The sequence below is a fragment of the Eurosta solidaginis genome, chromosome 1, assembly GCF_040869045.1.
Source record: "Eurosta solidaginis isolate ZX-2024a chromosome 1, ASM4086904v1, whole genome shotgun sequence".
In the NCBI taxonomy this organism is placed as follows: domain Eukaryota; kingdom Metazoa; phylum Arthropoda; class Insecta; order Diptera; family Tephritidae; genus Eurosta; species Eurosta solidaginis.
This window is the reverse complement of record NC_090319.1, coordinates 39,391,743-39,411,131: the sequence shown is the minus strand read 5'-3', so window position 1 is coordinate 39,411,131 and position 19,389 is coordinate 39,391,743. Positions and strand designations below refer to the sequence as shown.

The 19,389-nt window shown below is 35.3% G+C and overlaps 1 protein-coding gene across 10 annotated transcripts in view; it reads left to right on the top strand.

Moving 5' to 3' along the window:
* Nucleotides 1-19,389, top strand: part of dsx (doublesex) — a 400,330-nt gene that overhangs the window by 352,485 nt on the left and 28,456 nt on the right. The window lies entirely within an intron of this gene.

The window sequence follows — 19,389 nt, the reverse complement described above, 5'->3', positions numbered from 1 at the left end:
TTTCAGACAACAATATATGCTATATACCTAAGCATTCGTTGAAATTTGAAGCCTCTAGCTCTTAAAATGGGGCAGTAATTACGAAAAGTTCCTTATCTGAACAATCGGTTGTGGGGGATATATACTATATATACGACCGATCTCATAAATTTTTTCAGGCAACAATATGTGCAATATACGAAAGTATATGGTGAAGTTTGAAGCTTCAATCTGTTAAATTGAGTAAGATATTACAAAAATCCTCTTTTTCTGAAAAATCGGTTGTATGGAGGATATATGCTATAGTGATCCGATCCGGCCGGTTCCGACAAATGTCTAATCGGACACCCAAATACACCCGCTCACCAAATTTTATCAAGATATCTCAAAAATTGAGGGACTAGTTTGCATACAAACAGACAGACGGACAGACGGACAGACGGACATGGCTAAATCAACTCAGCTCTTCATTCTGATTATTTCGGTATACTTAATGGTGGGTCTATCTATTTTCCTTTAAGGACTTACAATTTTGGGTTTCGTAACGAAATTAATATACCATTTCATTTTCATGAAAGGTATAAATATATGCATACATACATAAAATAATAAAAATGTAAAAGGAGAAGAGAAATGTTTTTTAGCTTTTAGATAGCATAGAAATTCACGAGTTGCTTTTTAATTGCAATTATCGAGCTAAGAGAAATCGTAAAATATTTTTACGCCAGCAGGTGCATTCTTTACCATTGGGCGTGGTTGCTTAAATTGAAAATGCAATACTACGTCAGCAATAATATTAATAACAATAAAAACTGCAAATTTTTTTTTTTGCAAATATTTTTTTTTTCTCAAAGTATGCACATCTAAACTTTTAACCTTAAGTCCCGCGCGCAAACTGTTAATCAAATAAGTTTGAAAGTAGTTTATTATTTTGGTTCATTTTGAACACATTTAAATCTAACAAGTAAGGAAGGTTAAGCTCGGGTGTAACCGAACATTACATACTCAGTTGAGAGCCTATGGTGACAACATCATGGAAATCACCATGTAGGAAAATGAACCTAGGGTAACCCTAGAATGTGTTTGTATGACATGGGTATCAAATGGAAGGTATTAAAAAGTATTTTAAAAGGGAGTGGGTCATAGTTTTATAGGTGGACGCCGTTTAGGGATATCGCTATAAAGGTGGATCAGGGTTGACCCTAGAATTTGTTTGTACGATATGGGTATCAAATTAAAGGTATTAATGAGGGTTTTAAAAGGGAGTGTTGGTAGTTGTATATGTGAAGGCGTTTTCCAGATATCGACCAAAATGTGGACCAGGGTGACCCAGAACATCATCTGTTGGATACCGCTAATTTATTTATATATGTAATATCACGAACAGTATTACTTCCAAGATTCCAAGGGCTTTTCATTTCGCCCTGCAGAACTTTTTCATTTTCTTCTACATAATATGGTAGGTGTCACACACATTTTACAAAGTTTTTTTCTAAAGTTATATTTTGCGTCAATAAAACAATCTAATTACAATGTTTCATCCCTTTTTTCGTATTTGGTATAGAATTATGGCATTTTTTTCATTTTTCGTAATTTTCGATATCGAAAACGTGGGCGTGGTCATAGTCGGATTTAGGCCATTTTTTATACCAATACACAAAGTGAGTACAGATAAGTATGTGAACTGAGTTTAGTAAAGATATATCAATTTTTGCTCAAGTTATCGTGTTAATGGCCGAGCGGAAGGACAGACGGTGGACTTTGTATAAAAACTGAGCGTGGCTTCAACCGATTTCGCCCTTTTTAACAGAAATAAGTTATCGTCCTAGAATCTAAGCTCCTACCAAATTCCACAAGGATTGGTAAATTTTTGTTCGACTTATGGCATTAAAAGTATCCTAGACAAATTAAATGAAAAAGGGCGGAGTCACGCCCATTTTGAAATTTTCTTTTATTTTTGTATTTTGTTGCACCATATCATTACTGGAGTTGAATGTTGACATAATTTACTTTTATACTGTAAAGATATTAATTTTTTTCTTAAAAAAAAAATTTTTAAAGTGGGCGTGGTCGGTCTCCGATTTTCTAATTTTTATTAAGCATACATATAGTAATAGGAGTAACGTTCCTGCCAAATTTCATTATGATATCTTCAACGACTGCCAAATTACAGCTAGCAAAATTTTAAATTACCTTCTTTTAAAAGTGGGCGGTGCCACGCCCATCGTCCAAAATTTTACTAATTTACTATTCTGCGTCATAAGTTAAACTCACCTACCAAGTTTCATCGCTTTATCCGTCTTTGGTAATGAATTATCGCACTTTTTCGGTTTTTCGAAATTTTCGATATCGAAATAGTGGGCGTGGTTAAAATCCATTATTGTTCATTTTAAACAGCGATCTGAGATGAGTGCTCAGGGACATACATACCAAATTTCATCAAGATACCTCAAAATTTACTCAAGTTATCGTGTTAACGGACGGACGAACGGACATGGCTCAATCAAATTTTTTTTTCGATCGTGATGATTTTGATATATATATCTATCTCGATTCCTTTATACCTGTACAACCAATCGTTATCCAGTCAAAGTTAATATACTCTGTGAGCTCTGCTCAACTGAGTATAAAAAGATAAAGTCAGGTATTGTGGCGGTAAAGAGCTCACATAGACTGAATGGCCCCGTAATCATAGTCGAAATAATATAGAGTTTTATTGGTTTAAACATGGTTCTAAATTAAATATCATTCTGAGTCTGTTATAGTCCACTTCAACACTATTTTATCTCTAAAAAAGTATTCTAAATTTAAAATGACATGAGCGCGATTTTAATTTTTTAAAATAGGTTTTAAGTTGGTGGTCTGCTGTCAAATGTTGCGAGAAATTAAACAATTTGCTATTTAAACACGATGAACTTAAATGGAAGTGAAAAGAGGCTTCCCCAACAAGCAAATATACGTCAGGAGCTAATTTGTTATACCTAGAATGCATATTGATATGTTTGTGACGAAAATTACGCAATTTTAAAATGTGCGATGGTTACTTGGCTCCACATATGCGAAATCTTTAACTAAGACTATTCCGCATTCATAGATATGTATGAGTTTTGATATTTTAGTATCATTTGAGAAGAAAGTAGCATCCAATATAAATAAATATTCAATGGAAGGAATTATTTACCACAGGCGTTAATGTTTAATACATGTCAAAAATTTCGGGAGAGGTGTCAAATGACGCATTTTAATTTCGGGAAGCAATAATCCGAAGGCGGCAAAGTAATACTTTTACTCTGTCAAGATATTTTTACAAAAAAAAAGTTTAAGACTTTCATGTGGTTGATGTAATTTTGGTGATATTGTTGTACACAGTAAAGAATTAACTAAAAAGGCGTTTTGCGCTGATTAAATTTTCACCAGTTTCGCAGCCGTTTGAGGGTAATTATTAGGTTTTTTGTGAATATCTATTAATAAAAGAACAATTTCTTATTTCCGACTTCTAATTATTGGATTACATTACAGAATTCTTGAATTTAATTCTGCTGGCATTTCCTTTTGTGTCCCCTATTCCCCTTAAAATAAAGCGTGAAATAAAACACGGAATACAACAAGAATTAGCAACAAAAATTATGGTATGGGCGCTGTTGTACTACTTCCCTCCTTTATCACCCTCTTAGTCTATGCCATGATCGACTTGAGTTCAATGATTTTCTAATGTAAAAGGGACTTACACTTTGCAGGTCCATGTACAATGGCTCAATATTCTAGTTCACTTCTTTCATATGGAAAACTATACTAAACTCCTTTTATTTATGCTGACTTTGCGAAAACAAACCTAAAATTGATTTAATCTGATTATCATTCAATGTCCTGCATACTTATTAGTATCGAAGTTAAACATATCCATATTCGGTCTATTAAATTAAACGGCTTTACCTAACCTAACGGCTTTACCACCTAACATTGAAGGTTTGCATTAATTTGGCCTCACATCTGTCTTAATGCAAACAACTTTTCTTAACAACATTCTTACAAACTATATAAACTATTCAACATGAATACGAGTGTATGAGTGGAAAGCCTTCTTGCTTCATTTGCTTTAAGGAGCCCAAATCCGCTTTAACTACTTATACCTTTATGTTGCGAGATTTAAATAATTTTTTAAGAAAGAAATTAAGTACATTTTCTTTAAATAAGTGTGTTCATGTTCACTTAATAGATTGTGCACTCAATTTCAAATTGACGGCTCATAAAAAACAGCGAATTTTTACAAAACATTTGCTAATAACTTATAAATAGGATTGAATGATTATTATCCGCCACCGGATTATGATCAAAACGCGTTTCAGGTACTCTGACAATTTTTGTGGTATTGTAAGAGTTTTTGTCAAGTAAAAAATTACCATTTTTTATACGTGGAGTCAAGTAACCACGGTTGTAAGGAACAGGGTGAACTTTTAAAACTTCTAAAAAAAATTCTTCATAGCGCAAATCAATACCTTTTTTTCATGCGGATACCCTGTCCATGCTTATTTTAGCTGAAACATGTGTTTAATATGTTTATGACAGACCAAAATTTTAAATCCCATTTTTAATTTAGGCAAGATTTTAACTAAAAGAGTATTTTAGTGAGCGACTATGATTACGGGCCAATATGTTTATAATGTTACCATTAAAGGAACTTTATTGGGTTTTTGCTTTATCGCCCAGATACTAGAGATCCTAGCTCAAGTGGACATATTTCTGCTGGTTTTAGTAGGGATACTCGGTGCCCCGCTCGATTCCTTTTGTCAGGTAAATGCACCTACTGAGTCTTTTACGGAGCGTTTAGCAACATCCTGAGGGCCCGACAGTATGCAACTGCATATAGTGCACTCATACAAATAGTGTGTGACTGTTTCTTTACTGCCATCCGCGCCGCAGCTCTTGCAAAGATCCACATTTCCTCAGCATTAGGCCAACCGGACATGTCCGCTTATTGTGGCATTTGGGTATTTATTTCTTTACCTGTTTGCAGGTCCTCTCTTCGCTTAACTTTCGTCACTTGGCCAATTTTGTAACTTCGTCTGCCTTCAAAGTTCCCGTGACCAGGATCCCATATTATAAGAGTAATGTATGCGTCAATTGGACACGACCTTCGTGCACCTGTTACCCCGCCGAAGACTTGCCGCTGTACTCTATTCACCTTTTTAATATTATCCTGTTTGTCCATGGCCGAGCACGATATTATAGCTTCATAGTTTATTATGGTTCGGACGACGGAACCACATCACGAGTTTGGGTTGTAGACCCTAGTTTCGGCTGGCCATTCTTTAACACGAGTACAAGGCTATGTAAGTCTTTCGACCCCACGTTCGATATTAGTTTTCCAGCTAAGCTTGCTTTCTTTGTCGGTGCCCAGATGCTTGAATCTCGTAGAGAGTGTGAGGGCAGTACTTTTTACTTTTACATATTTACTTTAGGAGAAGGCGGTCGAAACTGTGGTATTTTGTTTTTGTGATAGTAAACAGTATCAAAGTTTTACTAGGGCTTACTTCAGGCCCGCCGTAAGCGAGTGTGCAAGGCGTGCACAGCACGCGGGCGCCACGTCCAAGGGGCGCCAAATCGAACAACGTATTATGGAAAGTGAATTTCATATTAAATAGTCATCCACTCTAAAGAATAAAAAAAAACCTTACAAGCTCGGACCGCAATCTTTGCCCTTACAACCCCATCTATTAGAATCCGTTAAGAAACTTCGTCTGTCAGAAGGTTGAGGTGCCATCCCCGCTTGATGGCGCTCCAAACTCGATACAAATAGCTATCATTCGGTCGGGTTTCTAGCTCCGTATCACGCTCAATTATCACGGAAATGTTCTGGCTCATTGATATAGATATTTTCCTATTAAAAATTCTCAAGATACAGTCGTTATGTTTCGTTTCACTAAAAATTAACTAATTATGCTTGGTAAATATTCTTTGCGTAGCAGTCTTTTCCATTCCCATGCAGCACTACAAAACATCAAAAAATTAACACAGTTACTCAGATTTACTTTCAGATATTGAAGGGATTGAACGCTCTGATACAATTGGAGTTTTGTTTTAGAGCAGAAAAAATTAGTATCTCCCCACGTTTTACATAGTTCGGACCTAACCAGCTGTAGGGTGAAAAATTTATATTTTGCCACTTTTGTCGCTATCCATATGAGGGATACTGATACTGAAGGAATTTATGTAGTTGGTGCTTAAAGTTAGTTTCAGCTTTTTTTGACAGATAGCCCATAGTTCTTAAATAGGTTTGACTATGAATATACCCCAATATATAATGAAAGTACTTACGATAACAAATAAAAACGAACGATCCTTTGAAATTGTTTGTTCTGTCATAAGTTGCGATTCTACCTGCACTGGGTACTATATTTCATTGTTATATACCCTTAGTACAAAATATTAGTATTAAATCAGTTTTACTTGCAATAAAAAAAATTAACAATTCTGTTTTTTACTTACACTACTTAGATTTTCGCTTTCAAAAATATCTTTGATTATATTATATCCTTTAATTAGCAATATTTTGTTTTTATTTCACCAAACACTGATAAATCACATATTGCTGGGTTACGGAGGTGATACACATCAATATATATTGACACTATTGCCATCCACATTGATGGATTTCAAAATTTCTAGATATTTTATTGTGATCCAAAAATAATGTCAGTATTTACTGAACATCGGACACTTGCCTATGAAAGGCAGGGCTGTCAAAGTTAGGAGAGTCCCCTGTTAAGCTTATTTCGCAGTTGGTCGGTTGGTTAACTAGTTTTATATACATACATAAATAGTTCACATTAAATTGCAATTACGTTGTTAAAAGGTCTTCAATTGTGGATCTAGATATATTTTTTGATAATCAAACTTTATTAGAGTGATCATAATTAAATTGTGATTATGGTAAGTAAGTACCTACTTATCTACAATTATTGACTGATCTCAATAATTACTATCACTAACAAGATCATGCGCAAAGACTTTGCCGTAAAGTATGTACTTATGTACATATTTTAATAATACTTCGATGGGCAAATCAGCTAGGGGCGTAACTCAGCATGTCATATTTTACAATAGGGCGGTTTAAAACAAGTAAGGAAGTTAAGTTCGGGTAGAACCGAATATTATATATCTACTCAGTTGACAGCTTCTATCGCCAATTAGTTTTAGTCTTTTAACACTAATTATAATCAAAATTGGGCATGTCTATTAAAGGATGTTGGCTACTTTTATTAGAAATATTCCCCTTTATAGAGGAATTAAGTGTACCGAATTCATAAATCTTGTTTCCAGTTGTGGCTCCGGAAACGTAGACGAAGTATTGTTCTAAAAAGGGTAGGTGCCACTCCCATTTTAAGATATTGTTTATTTATTCGTTTTCTTCTTACAAATACTCTCTAGAACTAAAACACCTTCGACATAAATTTTTTCGCAAAGATTTTGACTATTATATTCGCACAGGGTAAATATCGTTTATATAAAAGTGGCGTGGTCCTTAATTGACGTGGTCCACTTTTGGCAGAAATATGTGGGGTTATAAGCAGAATATGTGTTACATTTTATCAGGATACGTCTATTGCACTTCGAGTGCTGACTCCCGAAAGGTTTGGCAAACTGGCAAACGCTTAGTCAAAATAGGGACCATGCCACGCCTATTTCCAAAATTGTTTCATTTATTCATTTTCTTATTTTAAATACACTTTTGAAGTAAAATATCATGTTGTTTTTCATAAAGATATTGCCTATTGTAATCGCCGACGGTCTATTTCAATTACTTTTATATAAAAGTGGGCGTGGTCCTTCACAGATTTCAATAATTTTTTCCCCGGCGCATTCCCTGTTATAAAGGTTAAAGGTTTGCCAAATCTTGTGTCTACAGCTGTAACTGTTTTTGTTTTATAACCAATAATTGAAAAATTTATTTTGTCATAAGTGGGCAGTCACTCCCCTTTTTGTAAGTTTTCAAAATTTTGAACTAGGGGACGCTATATCAACCCGCTCCTGAAATTTGGTATGGTAGTTAATAATGCAGCTACTGAATTATCACGTTTTTGGCGATTTTGATAGTTCTACGTATATGAAAAGGGGGCGTGGTTATTGTCCGATTTCGCTCAATTTAAATAGGTTGCGGAGATGAGTGTCAAGGAACCTTCGTACCAAATTTCAGTAAGATATCTCATCCTGATCATTTTGATATATGGAAGTTATCTTTCTCGATTAGTTTATGCCGTTACAATATACAGTTACGCGAACAAAATTAATATCCTCTGTGAGCTTTGCTCAACTGAGTATAAAGAAAGGAGTGAGTACCAAGTACTCGTGAAGTTCGATTTGTAAACATATTAGCGTACGTCCAAAAACCTAATGTTTTTAAATTAAATAGAACTCGCCCGGGAGTTTAAGTTAGACCCCGACAGAGGAAATTTTATGAAAAACCAATGATTTTGGGCTTTTTGAGAAGAGCTTCGTCGTTCTCATCGGAAACAACTGATACTGACATTATATTGTTTTATTATGGGTTTATGAGCAATTACGAATCGTCGAGTTATCGATTTGATAAGGAATCTTTAAAATAACTATATAAAAAATCGATAACTGCTCGATTAAGAATCGATATATTTTCCATAAATTATAGAAGACTATTCCGTAATAAGTTTATAAAAGAATTCCCAAACTCATCCCAGAACTATCTCATTAAAAGACAGTACTAGTAATTTTAATATTATGATGTCCTACGAAATGACAATTGGCTCCTTCTGCAGACCTTTTGAACGCGTTCTTAACTAGTTCAGTCCTAGGTGGCTCTAAAATAGTCGTAGCCTTCCCTGTTAGTACAGCGGTGGCTACCAACCGTTCCGCTATGCATCCTACTAGCACCAGTTCATAGGTAATCATTAAACCTGTAGTGCGAAAGTGTTTCTATGCGGGATTGTCTCCCCTTTTCGCTGCAGGGTGGATGCTGTTATAGTAAATACCCATGTATTATTATTTTTATTAGTTTCTTTTGTAGTTACTTAGATTAATTTAAAATAAGTATTCAATGGGTACAAATAACACTGTGCTACACTGATTTTGAACTTTAATAGCGACCTAGTGTCCGTTGTAGGTCTTGATGAGTAGATCAAGATGCCGTGTTTAAAAATTTTCTAACACCCCGAAATTTTCAAGTTATTTTTGAAAAACTGTTTTTCTTGTACCTCGCGCATTCAAAAATCCGTTACTCCGTCATTTTTCCATCAATTTTTGATTGCTTAACAGTTTTGTAAAGCTGAAAGATAGGGCTTTAAAAATATATATATTTATCTACACTTCTTATAGCAAATTTTTGAGATTTTTCAAAAGGTATCTAAAATTTTCTCGTTTTTTTTTTTTTAATTTTTCAAAGTTTGACGGCTTTTTAATGTATCATTTCTTAAATGAATTATTTTTTTTCTTAAAGAGATTGAGAGAACATTCTATTTTGAGTAAAAAAAAGTACTGGTTGATCAAATTTGGTTGAGAATTGTTGAAATGACAACACTTTTTGTGAACAAGAAAATTCTGCTCTCATCGTAGAATCGATATCGCGCCATGTCAGGATTGAATGTATGATTTCAGTATATCGTCGCCGTTGTTTTGAGCATTCTCTATGCTCCGTTTAACCTTTTTTTTATGATTTAATTATGAAACAAAGATAAACTAAATTATTTACTTTTATCATCAAATCATGTGTTAGGAAAAATTGATATGACCACGGTTTTGACAACGGTTTTTCTTGTTTGTGGAAATGAGATACACAGTTATTTAATTGCTCTCCGAGACATTTGCCTCTTTACCTCTGTAAGATAAATGACAAGACGAAAGTTAGGATACTGTCATTTTGGTAGAATCAAATCAGTCAGTGGTTGTACGTGTTGCTACAAGGTACTTTTTTAAAAATGTGTGATAAGCGTAATAAGTTTTGTTACGTCTGCGGGTTATTCGTTGATACGAAACATCGTATCGTATGCAAGAGTAAGTGTTTCATCTATCGTGTTTAAAAGACCGACAGAAAAGTTTCAATATATATATTTTTTTTTCAATAATTCAATTTACTAGGTTTAAAAGCTGTTTTACTACATAACAACAACGAGTTGCCGTCAGTTCCAATAGCGTACGCGACGGATATGGAAGAAACTTATGCAACACTGAAGAAAACACTAATAATACAATAAACATCAATGACAAATCGTTTCCAACTTGAAATCCTGACAATTCTTTTCGGAATGCAAGGAGGGTACACGAAATTTCCTTGCCACCTGTGTGAATGGGATAGTCGTGGAAAAGATACTTACAAAAAAAGTCAATGGCCACCCAGAAAGACGCTTGAGTTAGGAAAAAAAACGTTGTAAACATTCCTCTCGTCAAGAGCGATAAAATTATTTTGCCACCATTACATCTAAAGTTAGGCTATATGAAACAATTTTTTAAACAACTTCAAAAAGACGGTGAAGCTTTTTCACACTTGAAAACAGTTTTCCCAGAAGGTATATAAAATTCCTATAAGAATCTGTAATTTACAGCAATTTTCTCATTATTGTCAACTTTACAGGTATTTTTGTTGGCCCACAAATACGAAAAAATTTTTCTGATACGGAATTTTTCAAAAAATGTAATAACGTAGAGCAAAGAGCATGGGCGAGTTTTATTTCTCTATGCAACAATTTTTTGGGGAATAACAGCAGCGTCAACTACGTAGAAATAGTGAATGAGTTTCTAGAGGCTTATGGGCAGATGGGGTGCAGAATGTCAATCAAAGTCCATTTCCTGCATTCACATTTGGATTTCTTCCCTGAAAATCTCGGACAATTCAGTGACGAACAGGGAGAACGGTTCCATCAGGAAGTATTAGAGATCGAAAAACGCTTTGTCGGAAAAGGTCAGATCAGAATGCTGGCAAATTATTGCTGGTCTCTAAAACACGATACTGACGATGTGGCTTATAAACGTAAAAGATCTAGCAAACATTTTTAACAGCTATCGAAATTCGAAGCTTTTTTTTTTTTGTATTAAGTACATAATATAAAACAAAATTGTATGTAAATATATTTGCAACTATTTATTTCTTTATTTTTTCTCTCCAACATAGGAGCGAAATAAAATTACTCGAGAGATGATATATGTAGATAAATAAAAAATATCGAAATTGTTTAAATAATTAAAGTCAATAATTGAAATTTTGTTATAACAAAAAATAATTGGTGGAATAAAAGAAACGATAAGAATGTTCAATACGATGGCAGCGATATACTGAAATCATACATTCAATCCTGACATGGCGCGATATCGATTCTACGATGAGAGCAGAATTTTCTTGTTCACAAAAAGTGTTGTAATTTCAACAATTCTCAACCGAATTTGATCAACCAGTACTTTTTTTACTCGAACTAGAATGTTCTCTCAATCCCTTCAAGAAAAAAATAATTCATTAAAGAAATGATACATTAAAAAGCCGTCAAACTTTGAAAAATTAAAAAAAAAACGAGAAAATTTTAGATAACTTTTAAAAAATCTCAAAAATTTGCTATAAAAAGTGTAGACAAATATACATATTTTTAAAGCCCTATCTTTCAGTTTTCCAAAACTGTTAAGCAATAAAAAATTGATGGAAAAATGACGGAGTAACGAATTTTTGAACGCGCGAGGTACAAGAAAAACAGTTTTTCAACAATAACTTGAAAATTTTGGGGTGTTAGAAAATTTTGAAACACGGCATCTTGATGTACTCATCAAGACCTACAACGGACACTATGTCGCTACAAAAGTGCTTGAGATATTTTTTTTTTGTAGCACTGTGTAATTTAAGGAACCGCATAAAAAGAAAAAACTTTCCGGAGCACAATCACGACAGCGAAAACGAGAAAAAGAGGGACAGAAGGAGCAATTGGCGGATTCCTTAAAGAAATTTTAAAATAAGCCCGAAAATAAAGAAACGGAATGTCAAGAAAATGTTGACGAAGCGTTAACAGACGCAGCTTTAAATCAAGAAGCTATGGACGTATCTGAACAAATAGATGTACATACATATGTATGTTCTTCAGAAGGAGAGTACAGTGAAACCGGAAAAAGTACTACTGAGGAACCTCTAAGCAATTTCCCGTCATCATCTGTAATTTGTAGCAATTTAGATTGTGGTGATGATCCCGGCTTGTGGCCTGCCAGTATTTCTAATGATCTTGTAAATATTTTAGTTAGTCGTGGGTCCATACAGGTGTCAAACTACAACTTTCCTCTAAGTGACGATGGAAGAAAATTTACAGACAACCACTATTATAGAAATCTTGCCAATGGAGAAAAAGTTATACGAGAATGGCTTCTTTACTCCACTTCAAAAGATTGTGTCTATTGTTTTTGTTGTAAAATATTTGGTCAATCTACTAGTAGTTTATCTGCTTTGAACGGTTTTTCTGATTGGCAACATTTATCATTAACCTTGAAAAGACATGAAACAAGCGCTTACCACAGTGAAAATGTAAAATCGTGGGTACAATTGAACAGTATGTTAAAAAATAAAGCTACTGTAAATCAAATGCAACTGCGACTATTAGAATCGAAAAAAAAACAATGGTGCGACGTGCTAGAAAGAATCATAGCTGTTATCAAGTTTTTATCTAGACAGTGCCTGGCTTTCCGGGGATCGTCCAAAATATTATATGATAATGCTAATTTTCTAAAAGCAATCGAAATGATAGCATCCTTTGATACAGTAATACGGGAACATATTCACAGAATTCAAACTTCAAAATTAGATTCAGGTCGTATGACTCACTATTTAGGAGAACAAATTCAGAATGAAATAAATGTGCTGATGCATGTTCTGTTAAATCGCAAAACCAATAATCTTGAGATATGTGACAATTTCGTTGGTTTCTGTCCTATCACCTGCTCCACCGGTGAATGTTTATTCCATTTTGTTTTGGACTTATTTTCACAATTAAATCTCAACATTCAAAACCTGCGCGGTCAAGGTTATGACAACGGTTGTAATACGCGTGGAAAAAATTTTGCAAATCAATAACCGCGCATTTTATGTCCCATGCTCGGCTCATTGCCTAAATTTGGTAGTGAACGATGCAGCAAATACAACACATGAAACTGCTAATTTCTTTAATGTAATTCAAGAAATTTACGTTTTCTTTTCATCATCAACAAAAAGGTGGTCGATAATTTGCAAACATTTGCCATATTTAAAATTAAAAGCTTTAAGTGCCACGCGATGGTCCAGCCGAATCGATGCAGTTAAGCCCCTAAGGTACCACCTCGAAAAAATATTTGACGCCTTGCTGGAAATATCTGGTAACTCTTCGGAATGGGATTGCAATATTTCTCATAAAGCTCATTCGCTTGCTCTTAATATTCAAAATTATAGATTTATTTGCTCGGTAGTAATTGGTTTCGAAGTTTTAAACGAAATTAATGCATTGAGTAAAATGATAGAGAGTTCCACAATGAATACTCAAATCGGCTCAAATCTTATAATATAATTGCTTGCTAAGTTCACAGAATATCGCACGAATGAACACTTTCAAATTGTTCTAGCAGAAGTTTCCAAAGTGGCTCAAGACCTTAATGTTGAAACAGATTTTCCACCAGTAAATACCATTCGCCCAAGAAAAAACCAACTCAATTTCAATAGGAGCAGAATGATGAAGTAATCATGGACCCCAAAATTAAATATAAAATAGAGCTTTTTTTAGAATCTTAGATCAAGCATTTTTTTTAAATATATATAGTGATAATGTAAAATAGTAGACCAAGCAAGAAAAATTAAAAATTAGTAAAACTCCGTTTTGTGATAAGAAACTACTATGTAGATTAGTATTATATTGTAACGAATTTACTGCAATTCCCCTTATTTTCAATCTCCTGCCAACGTTCGTATCGCTAAACTGTTGAATAAATAACTACAATATTGAATAATGGAAAAATGGCCTTTATTAAAGTACTTCACAATAACACTTATACTTTGCAACGAATAGCTTGCTTAATAACCAAACTGATTGATAGCTCAAATGAAACTGACTCTCTCGCCTACACTGTTGTCGCCCTTTTATACTGTCCGACCTCCTCTTTGCATATTTCTAGGCTTTTCTAATTCCAGAACTTATGCGGCAATTACCCACCGACGTGTGCCGTACGTACGGCCGTTTGTCGTACGAAGCACGTTTGACCGAACTCTCAAGCCCGTAGGAATCATTGTGTGCGTCTGTGTACATGTACATAACATATTTGTGTGTGTATTGTTTACAGATAAGCACTATTGCCATTGACCATTTTGCATGCATGTTTATGGAAACATCAACTTTTTCCAATTTAATTTTTGATGTTGTAAAAGGCTGGAATTAATATTAATTATATATAAATAGATTAAATATTTCTAATCTGCACTTTTACATAATTATTTCGAATTATTTTCACAATTTTTCAAACTTTAATTAGGTGTTTTTGTATAAGACTGCAAACGGTCAAAAATTAGCGCACAAAAGTTTACTGGGCAACTCTGTCTAGTGAGAGAGCGATCAGCTGACACGTTCTTACGGAAAAAATCAAAATTGTTTTGATTTCTACGTTCCGGGCTACGTACATACGGGCGTTGCACGTCGGTGAGTTTTCGTTTACATTGCACACTCATAAGATAGGTCGTGTCAGCTGACACGTTTTTTCTACGTACGTTCGTGAGTAACCACGGCTTTACTAGTTAGTTATAAATTGCTCAGCTACAATTACAGATGTATAATTTTTATAGCTTCTCTCATACTCCATGAGCTTGTATGTGTGGGCGACACTTCCACAATCACAATTGTATACCTTTAGGAGCATTTCAGATAAGATATCTGCATGTGCTTGTGCATTGCTCTCAGCTGCGTGTACCTACATATGTGTAGACACAATGATTGATTCGTTTATGTAGATACATAATAATTGATTTATGGATGTGCATGCAAGGCGCTGCTTAGCATCGGCTTATGCGGCAGTTACTCACGAACGTACGTACCAGAAACGTGTCAGCTGACACGACCTATCTTATGAGTGTGCAATGTAAAAGAAAACTCACCGACGTGCAACGCCCGTACGTACGTAGCCCGGAACGTAGAAATCAAATGCGGCAGTTACCCACCGACGTGTGCCGTACGTAAGGACGTTTGTCGTACGAAGCACGTTTGACCGAACTCTCAAGCGCGTAGGAATCAATGTGTGCGTCTGTGTAAATGTACATAACATATTTGTGTGTGTATTGTTTACAGATAAGCACTGTTGCCATTGACCATTTTGCATGTATGCTTATGGAAACATCAACTTTTTCCAATTTAATTTTTGATATTGTAAAAGGTCGGAATACATATTAAATAAGTATAAATAGATTAAATATTTATAATCAACACTTTTACATAATTATTTCGAATTATTTCCACAATTTTTCAAACTTTAATTAGGCATTTTTGCATAAAATTGCAAACGGTCAAAAATTAGCGCACAAAAGTTTACTAGGCAACTCTGTCTAGTGAGAGAGCGATCAGCTGACACGTTCTTACGGAAAAAATCAAAATTGTTTTGATTTCTACGTTCCGGGCTACGTACGTACGGGCGTTGCACGTTGGTGAGTTTTCGTTTACATTGCACACTCATAAGATAGGTCGTGTCAGCTGACACGTTTTTTCTACGTACGTTCGTGGGTAACTGCCGCAAAAACAATTTTGATTTTTTCCGTAAGAACGTGTCAGCTGATCGCTCTCTCACTAGATAGAGTTGCCTAGTAAACTTTTGTGCGCTAATTTTTGACCGTTTGCAGTTTTATGCAAAAACACCTAATTAAAGTTTGAACAATTGTGAAAATAATTCGAAATAATTATGTAAAAGTGCAGATTATGAATAAGTAATCTATTTATATTTATTTAATATTAATTCCAGCCTTTTACAACATCAAAAATTAAATTGGAAAAAGTTGATGTTTCCATAAGCATGCATGCAAACTGGTCAATGGCAACAGTGCTTTGCTGTAAACAATACACACACAAATATATTATGTACATGTACACAGACGCACACATTGATTCCTACGGGCTTGAGGGTTCGCTCAAACGTGTTTCGTACGACAAACGACCGTACGTACGACACACGTCGGTGGGTAATTGCCGCTTTAGAGATGGCAGCAGCCCTTAGTTTTGCTAATATTCGTAACAATATATTCCATTTCAGTCAATATTTAGTCTGTACATGATACAATTGTTAAAAAAATAAAATCATAAAACAAGACGATGTGGTCCTATTTTCGCAAATCTGTCAATGACATTTTCAGGTGTGACTTCAATGTCGAAATGCGTATGTAGTAGTGCCAAACCGATCAATCTTTCTTGTAGCATAGTAGTTCTGAGCCATGTTTTCAAACGGCGAAGGGTGGAAAAAGAGCGTTCAGAGCTCGCGTTTGTCACAGGAAATGTGCAGAATATGCGAAGAAAAACGTGAACTATTGGGTACATATCGACTTCGCATTGCTTTAACGTTTCCCAAGCAGAGGTCGGCAACTTATTTGTTTTCAGCTTTTGCTGGAGCTGCCCGCATTTTTAAATCTAGATGCATGAATAGTGGAGGAACAGAAAACAATGAAAGGAGAAACAAGGAAATTAGATGACAGAAAGATTATTTTAGAAAGAGTATTTTAGTCAAAATATAGAAGAAATATCAACATTAGCGAAGTATTTCAGTATAATGTTTTTGAAGTTGCCATTATTCAGCCCTACTTTAATTGATTGAAGAATTGAGTTCCAAAGTCTAACAGCGCTAATAAAAAACAATCTGCTAGATGTTAAGTATTTAAACATTGGAACCAATGGTTTCTTTGAGACCTGGTAAAATTAAGTTTTTCATATAGATACTTGGGGACCTTACATTCTAACAGTTTAAATATGAACATACAGTTTCTGGCAGCCAAATAATTAAGGATGTTGCATCCCAGAATTTTAACCCTACAGGGTGATATGTGATCGTATCGACCTACCCCATACACATGCCTGGTAACATTGCGACGAGCTTCCTGTGGTGTGAACGGTGCCGATATGCGTAAGGTCCGCAGTATTACATAAACATTACTGACTACTTTATTAACATGGTCCAAAGAAGTTAATTTGTTCTTTAATACAAAGCCTAAATTTTTAGCTTTGTCAGTGGTACTAAGGTACTTTCAGTGTCGATTTCATTTTTGAATATCGACATAACGTACGATTTTGCAGCGTTAAGACATAAAGCGTTGTTTTTAGCCCAACAGAATACAGCAGACAGATCACAGTTTACTTTGAATCTTAAGTCTTCAACGAGGCCAACACGGTTAGAAAGGTACAACTGAATTTCAGCAAATGCGTGGACATTAACATAAGCTTACACACGGAAAAAACATCATTGACAAACATACTAAATAACAAAGGACCAAGAACTGATCTCTGAGGAACATCTGCTTTAATGGATTTGAATTCTGACGAAGCTTTCTCTCCTCTGACCTTTTGTTCCCTACTTTGGAGGTAACTAGCCATGACTTTAATGGAACTATCAGAAAAGGCAAAGAAGTGACGGAGTTTCCAGCACAATAGCTCGTGGTTGACCAAATCGAATGCCCTAGAGAAAACCACATGCTAAGAATGGTTATGTCGCAGTTATCAAATGGCCCTCTGATGTCATCTATGATTTTTACCATGGCAGTGGCACAACTGTGTTTATGCTTAAAGCTAGACTGTAGAGGAGAGAGCAGGTTGTTTTCTCCAACAAAATTAGATATTTGTTCAGCCATTAAAGATTCGCACACTTTTGAAAACAATGGTACGATACTAATCGGTCTGAAGTCCGAAGGATCCGCAGCAAGCGGTTTGTTAGGGACAGGTACAACTATTGCTTTCTTCCAAGCAGAAGGAAAACAACGAATTGTAAAACAGTGGCTAATAATGTGGGTCAGAGGATTTACAATAAAAGGAAGAACAATTTTTACGAATACATATGGATGTATGTATGTATTGTTTTAAGTTTTACATTTTAGTAAACAAATATTATTAAAGGCCATTTTCACCATCTCCGGTTAGCGCTGACTGACAGTTTATTTACCAGAAATCGTCCGGTTATCTGTCAAATAAACTGCCAGTTAGCGTTAACCGGAGATGGTGAAAATGGCCCTAATGACCCCAATCAAAATAAATGTTTTATACCTATTTACTTAAGATTTCTTTTCTTTTATATTCTATGATGAACAAAATTTTAAATAAATCTTTTTTAAAGCAAAACTGAGTATAATATTGTCCCTTGAAAGACTAACACGTTTCAGTTTTTCTCATAGAAAACTAGCATAGAAAATCTGAAACGTGTTATTCTTCCATGGGAGCGACGATATGTAATCAAAAGGCGCCATTATCGGTATTTGCACGCAGTCAAAAAACTGCCAGCGGCGGGTCTGGCTTACTTTAACGCCGATTTTGGCTGTCTCCGCTCCATTTTTATTGAGCTCTAGTAGGATCTCGTTCAGTGCAACGACCTACAAAAGCAGTGAGACAACATCTCCTTGTAGAGTTCCTTTTTCTATGCCAGCTTGTATTACCCTATTTTGCACCATTGATAGCGCCAATTTGCAGATATGTTTATGCCAACTTTGCCTAGGACATCGGTAACCGCAATGATTTCTTTATTATTGTCTATATGTTGTGCATTGAAAGCATGGATCCATTTTGGACCGACCTGATGTGCATGTCTAAGAGCTTTTTTCATAACCTGAAGGAAGTAAGGCTTATAAGCCTTTAGTCTATAGCAGGTCCATGTGTTCTTCTGCCTGCTGTGGGTAATATAGGCTACAGTGATGCTCCTTCTAGTTAGGTTGCAAGAACGGTGGGAAGAACCGAGAAAAGGGCGCTGGACCTTCATGTTAGTTCGGAATATAGCGGAATGGCGAAGAGGAGCGTTTCATTAGGAATTTAGTTCCCCGAATATGCAGAAAACCAGATTTTTGGACTGCTTTGTGCAAGATGGCCTTTCTTGTAAAATACTAGGAGTGCCCTATCTTCGATGTTGTAGGATTTGTAAAGAAGAGAGGAAACGTTGGATCACCTCATCCGCAATTACCCGGTGTTAAGTGGCGCCAGAGGGGCGCTGCCTTTTAGCTCCCTCTCTGCATAATCTACGCCAGGTCGAGGAGCATAACATTAAGGACTTGATATCCTTTTCAGTTCCTCAAAAAAGTACGAAGAGAAGCCGCAATGCTGTCTTTTTGTGGTATTGCAGCGGGGCTACTGACACTGGCCTTCTGTATGCATCCGTGACAGCAAACGTTTATTTACTTTTTTACAGATAATACCTCCTATATTCTGTAAAGGGCCTAGTTCAGTGATACCCTCA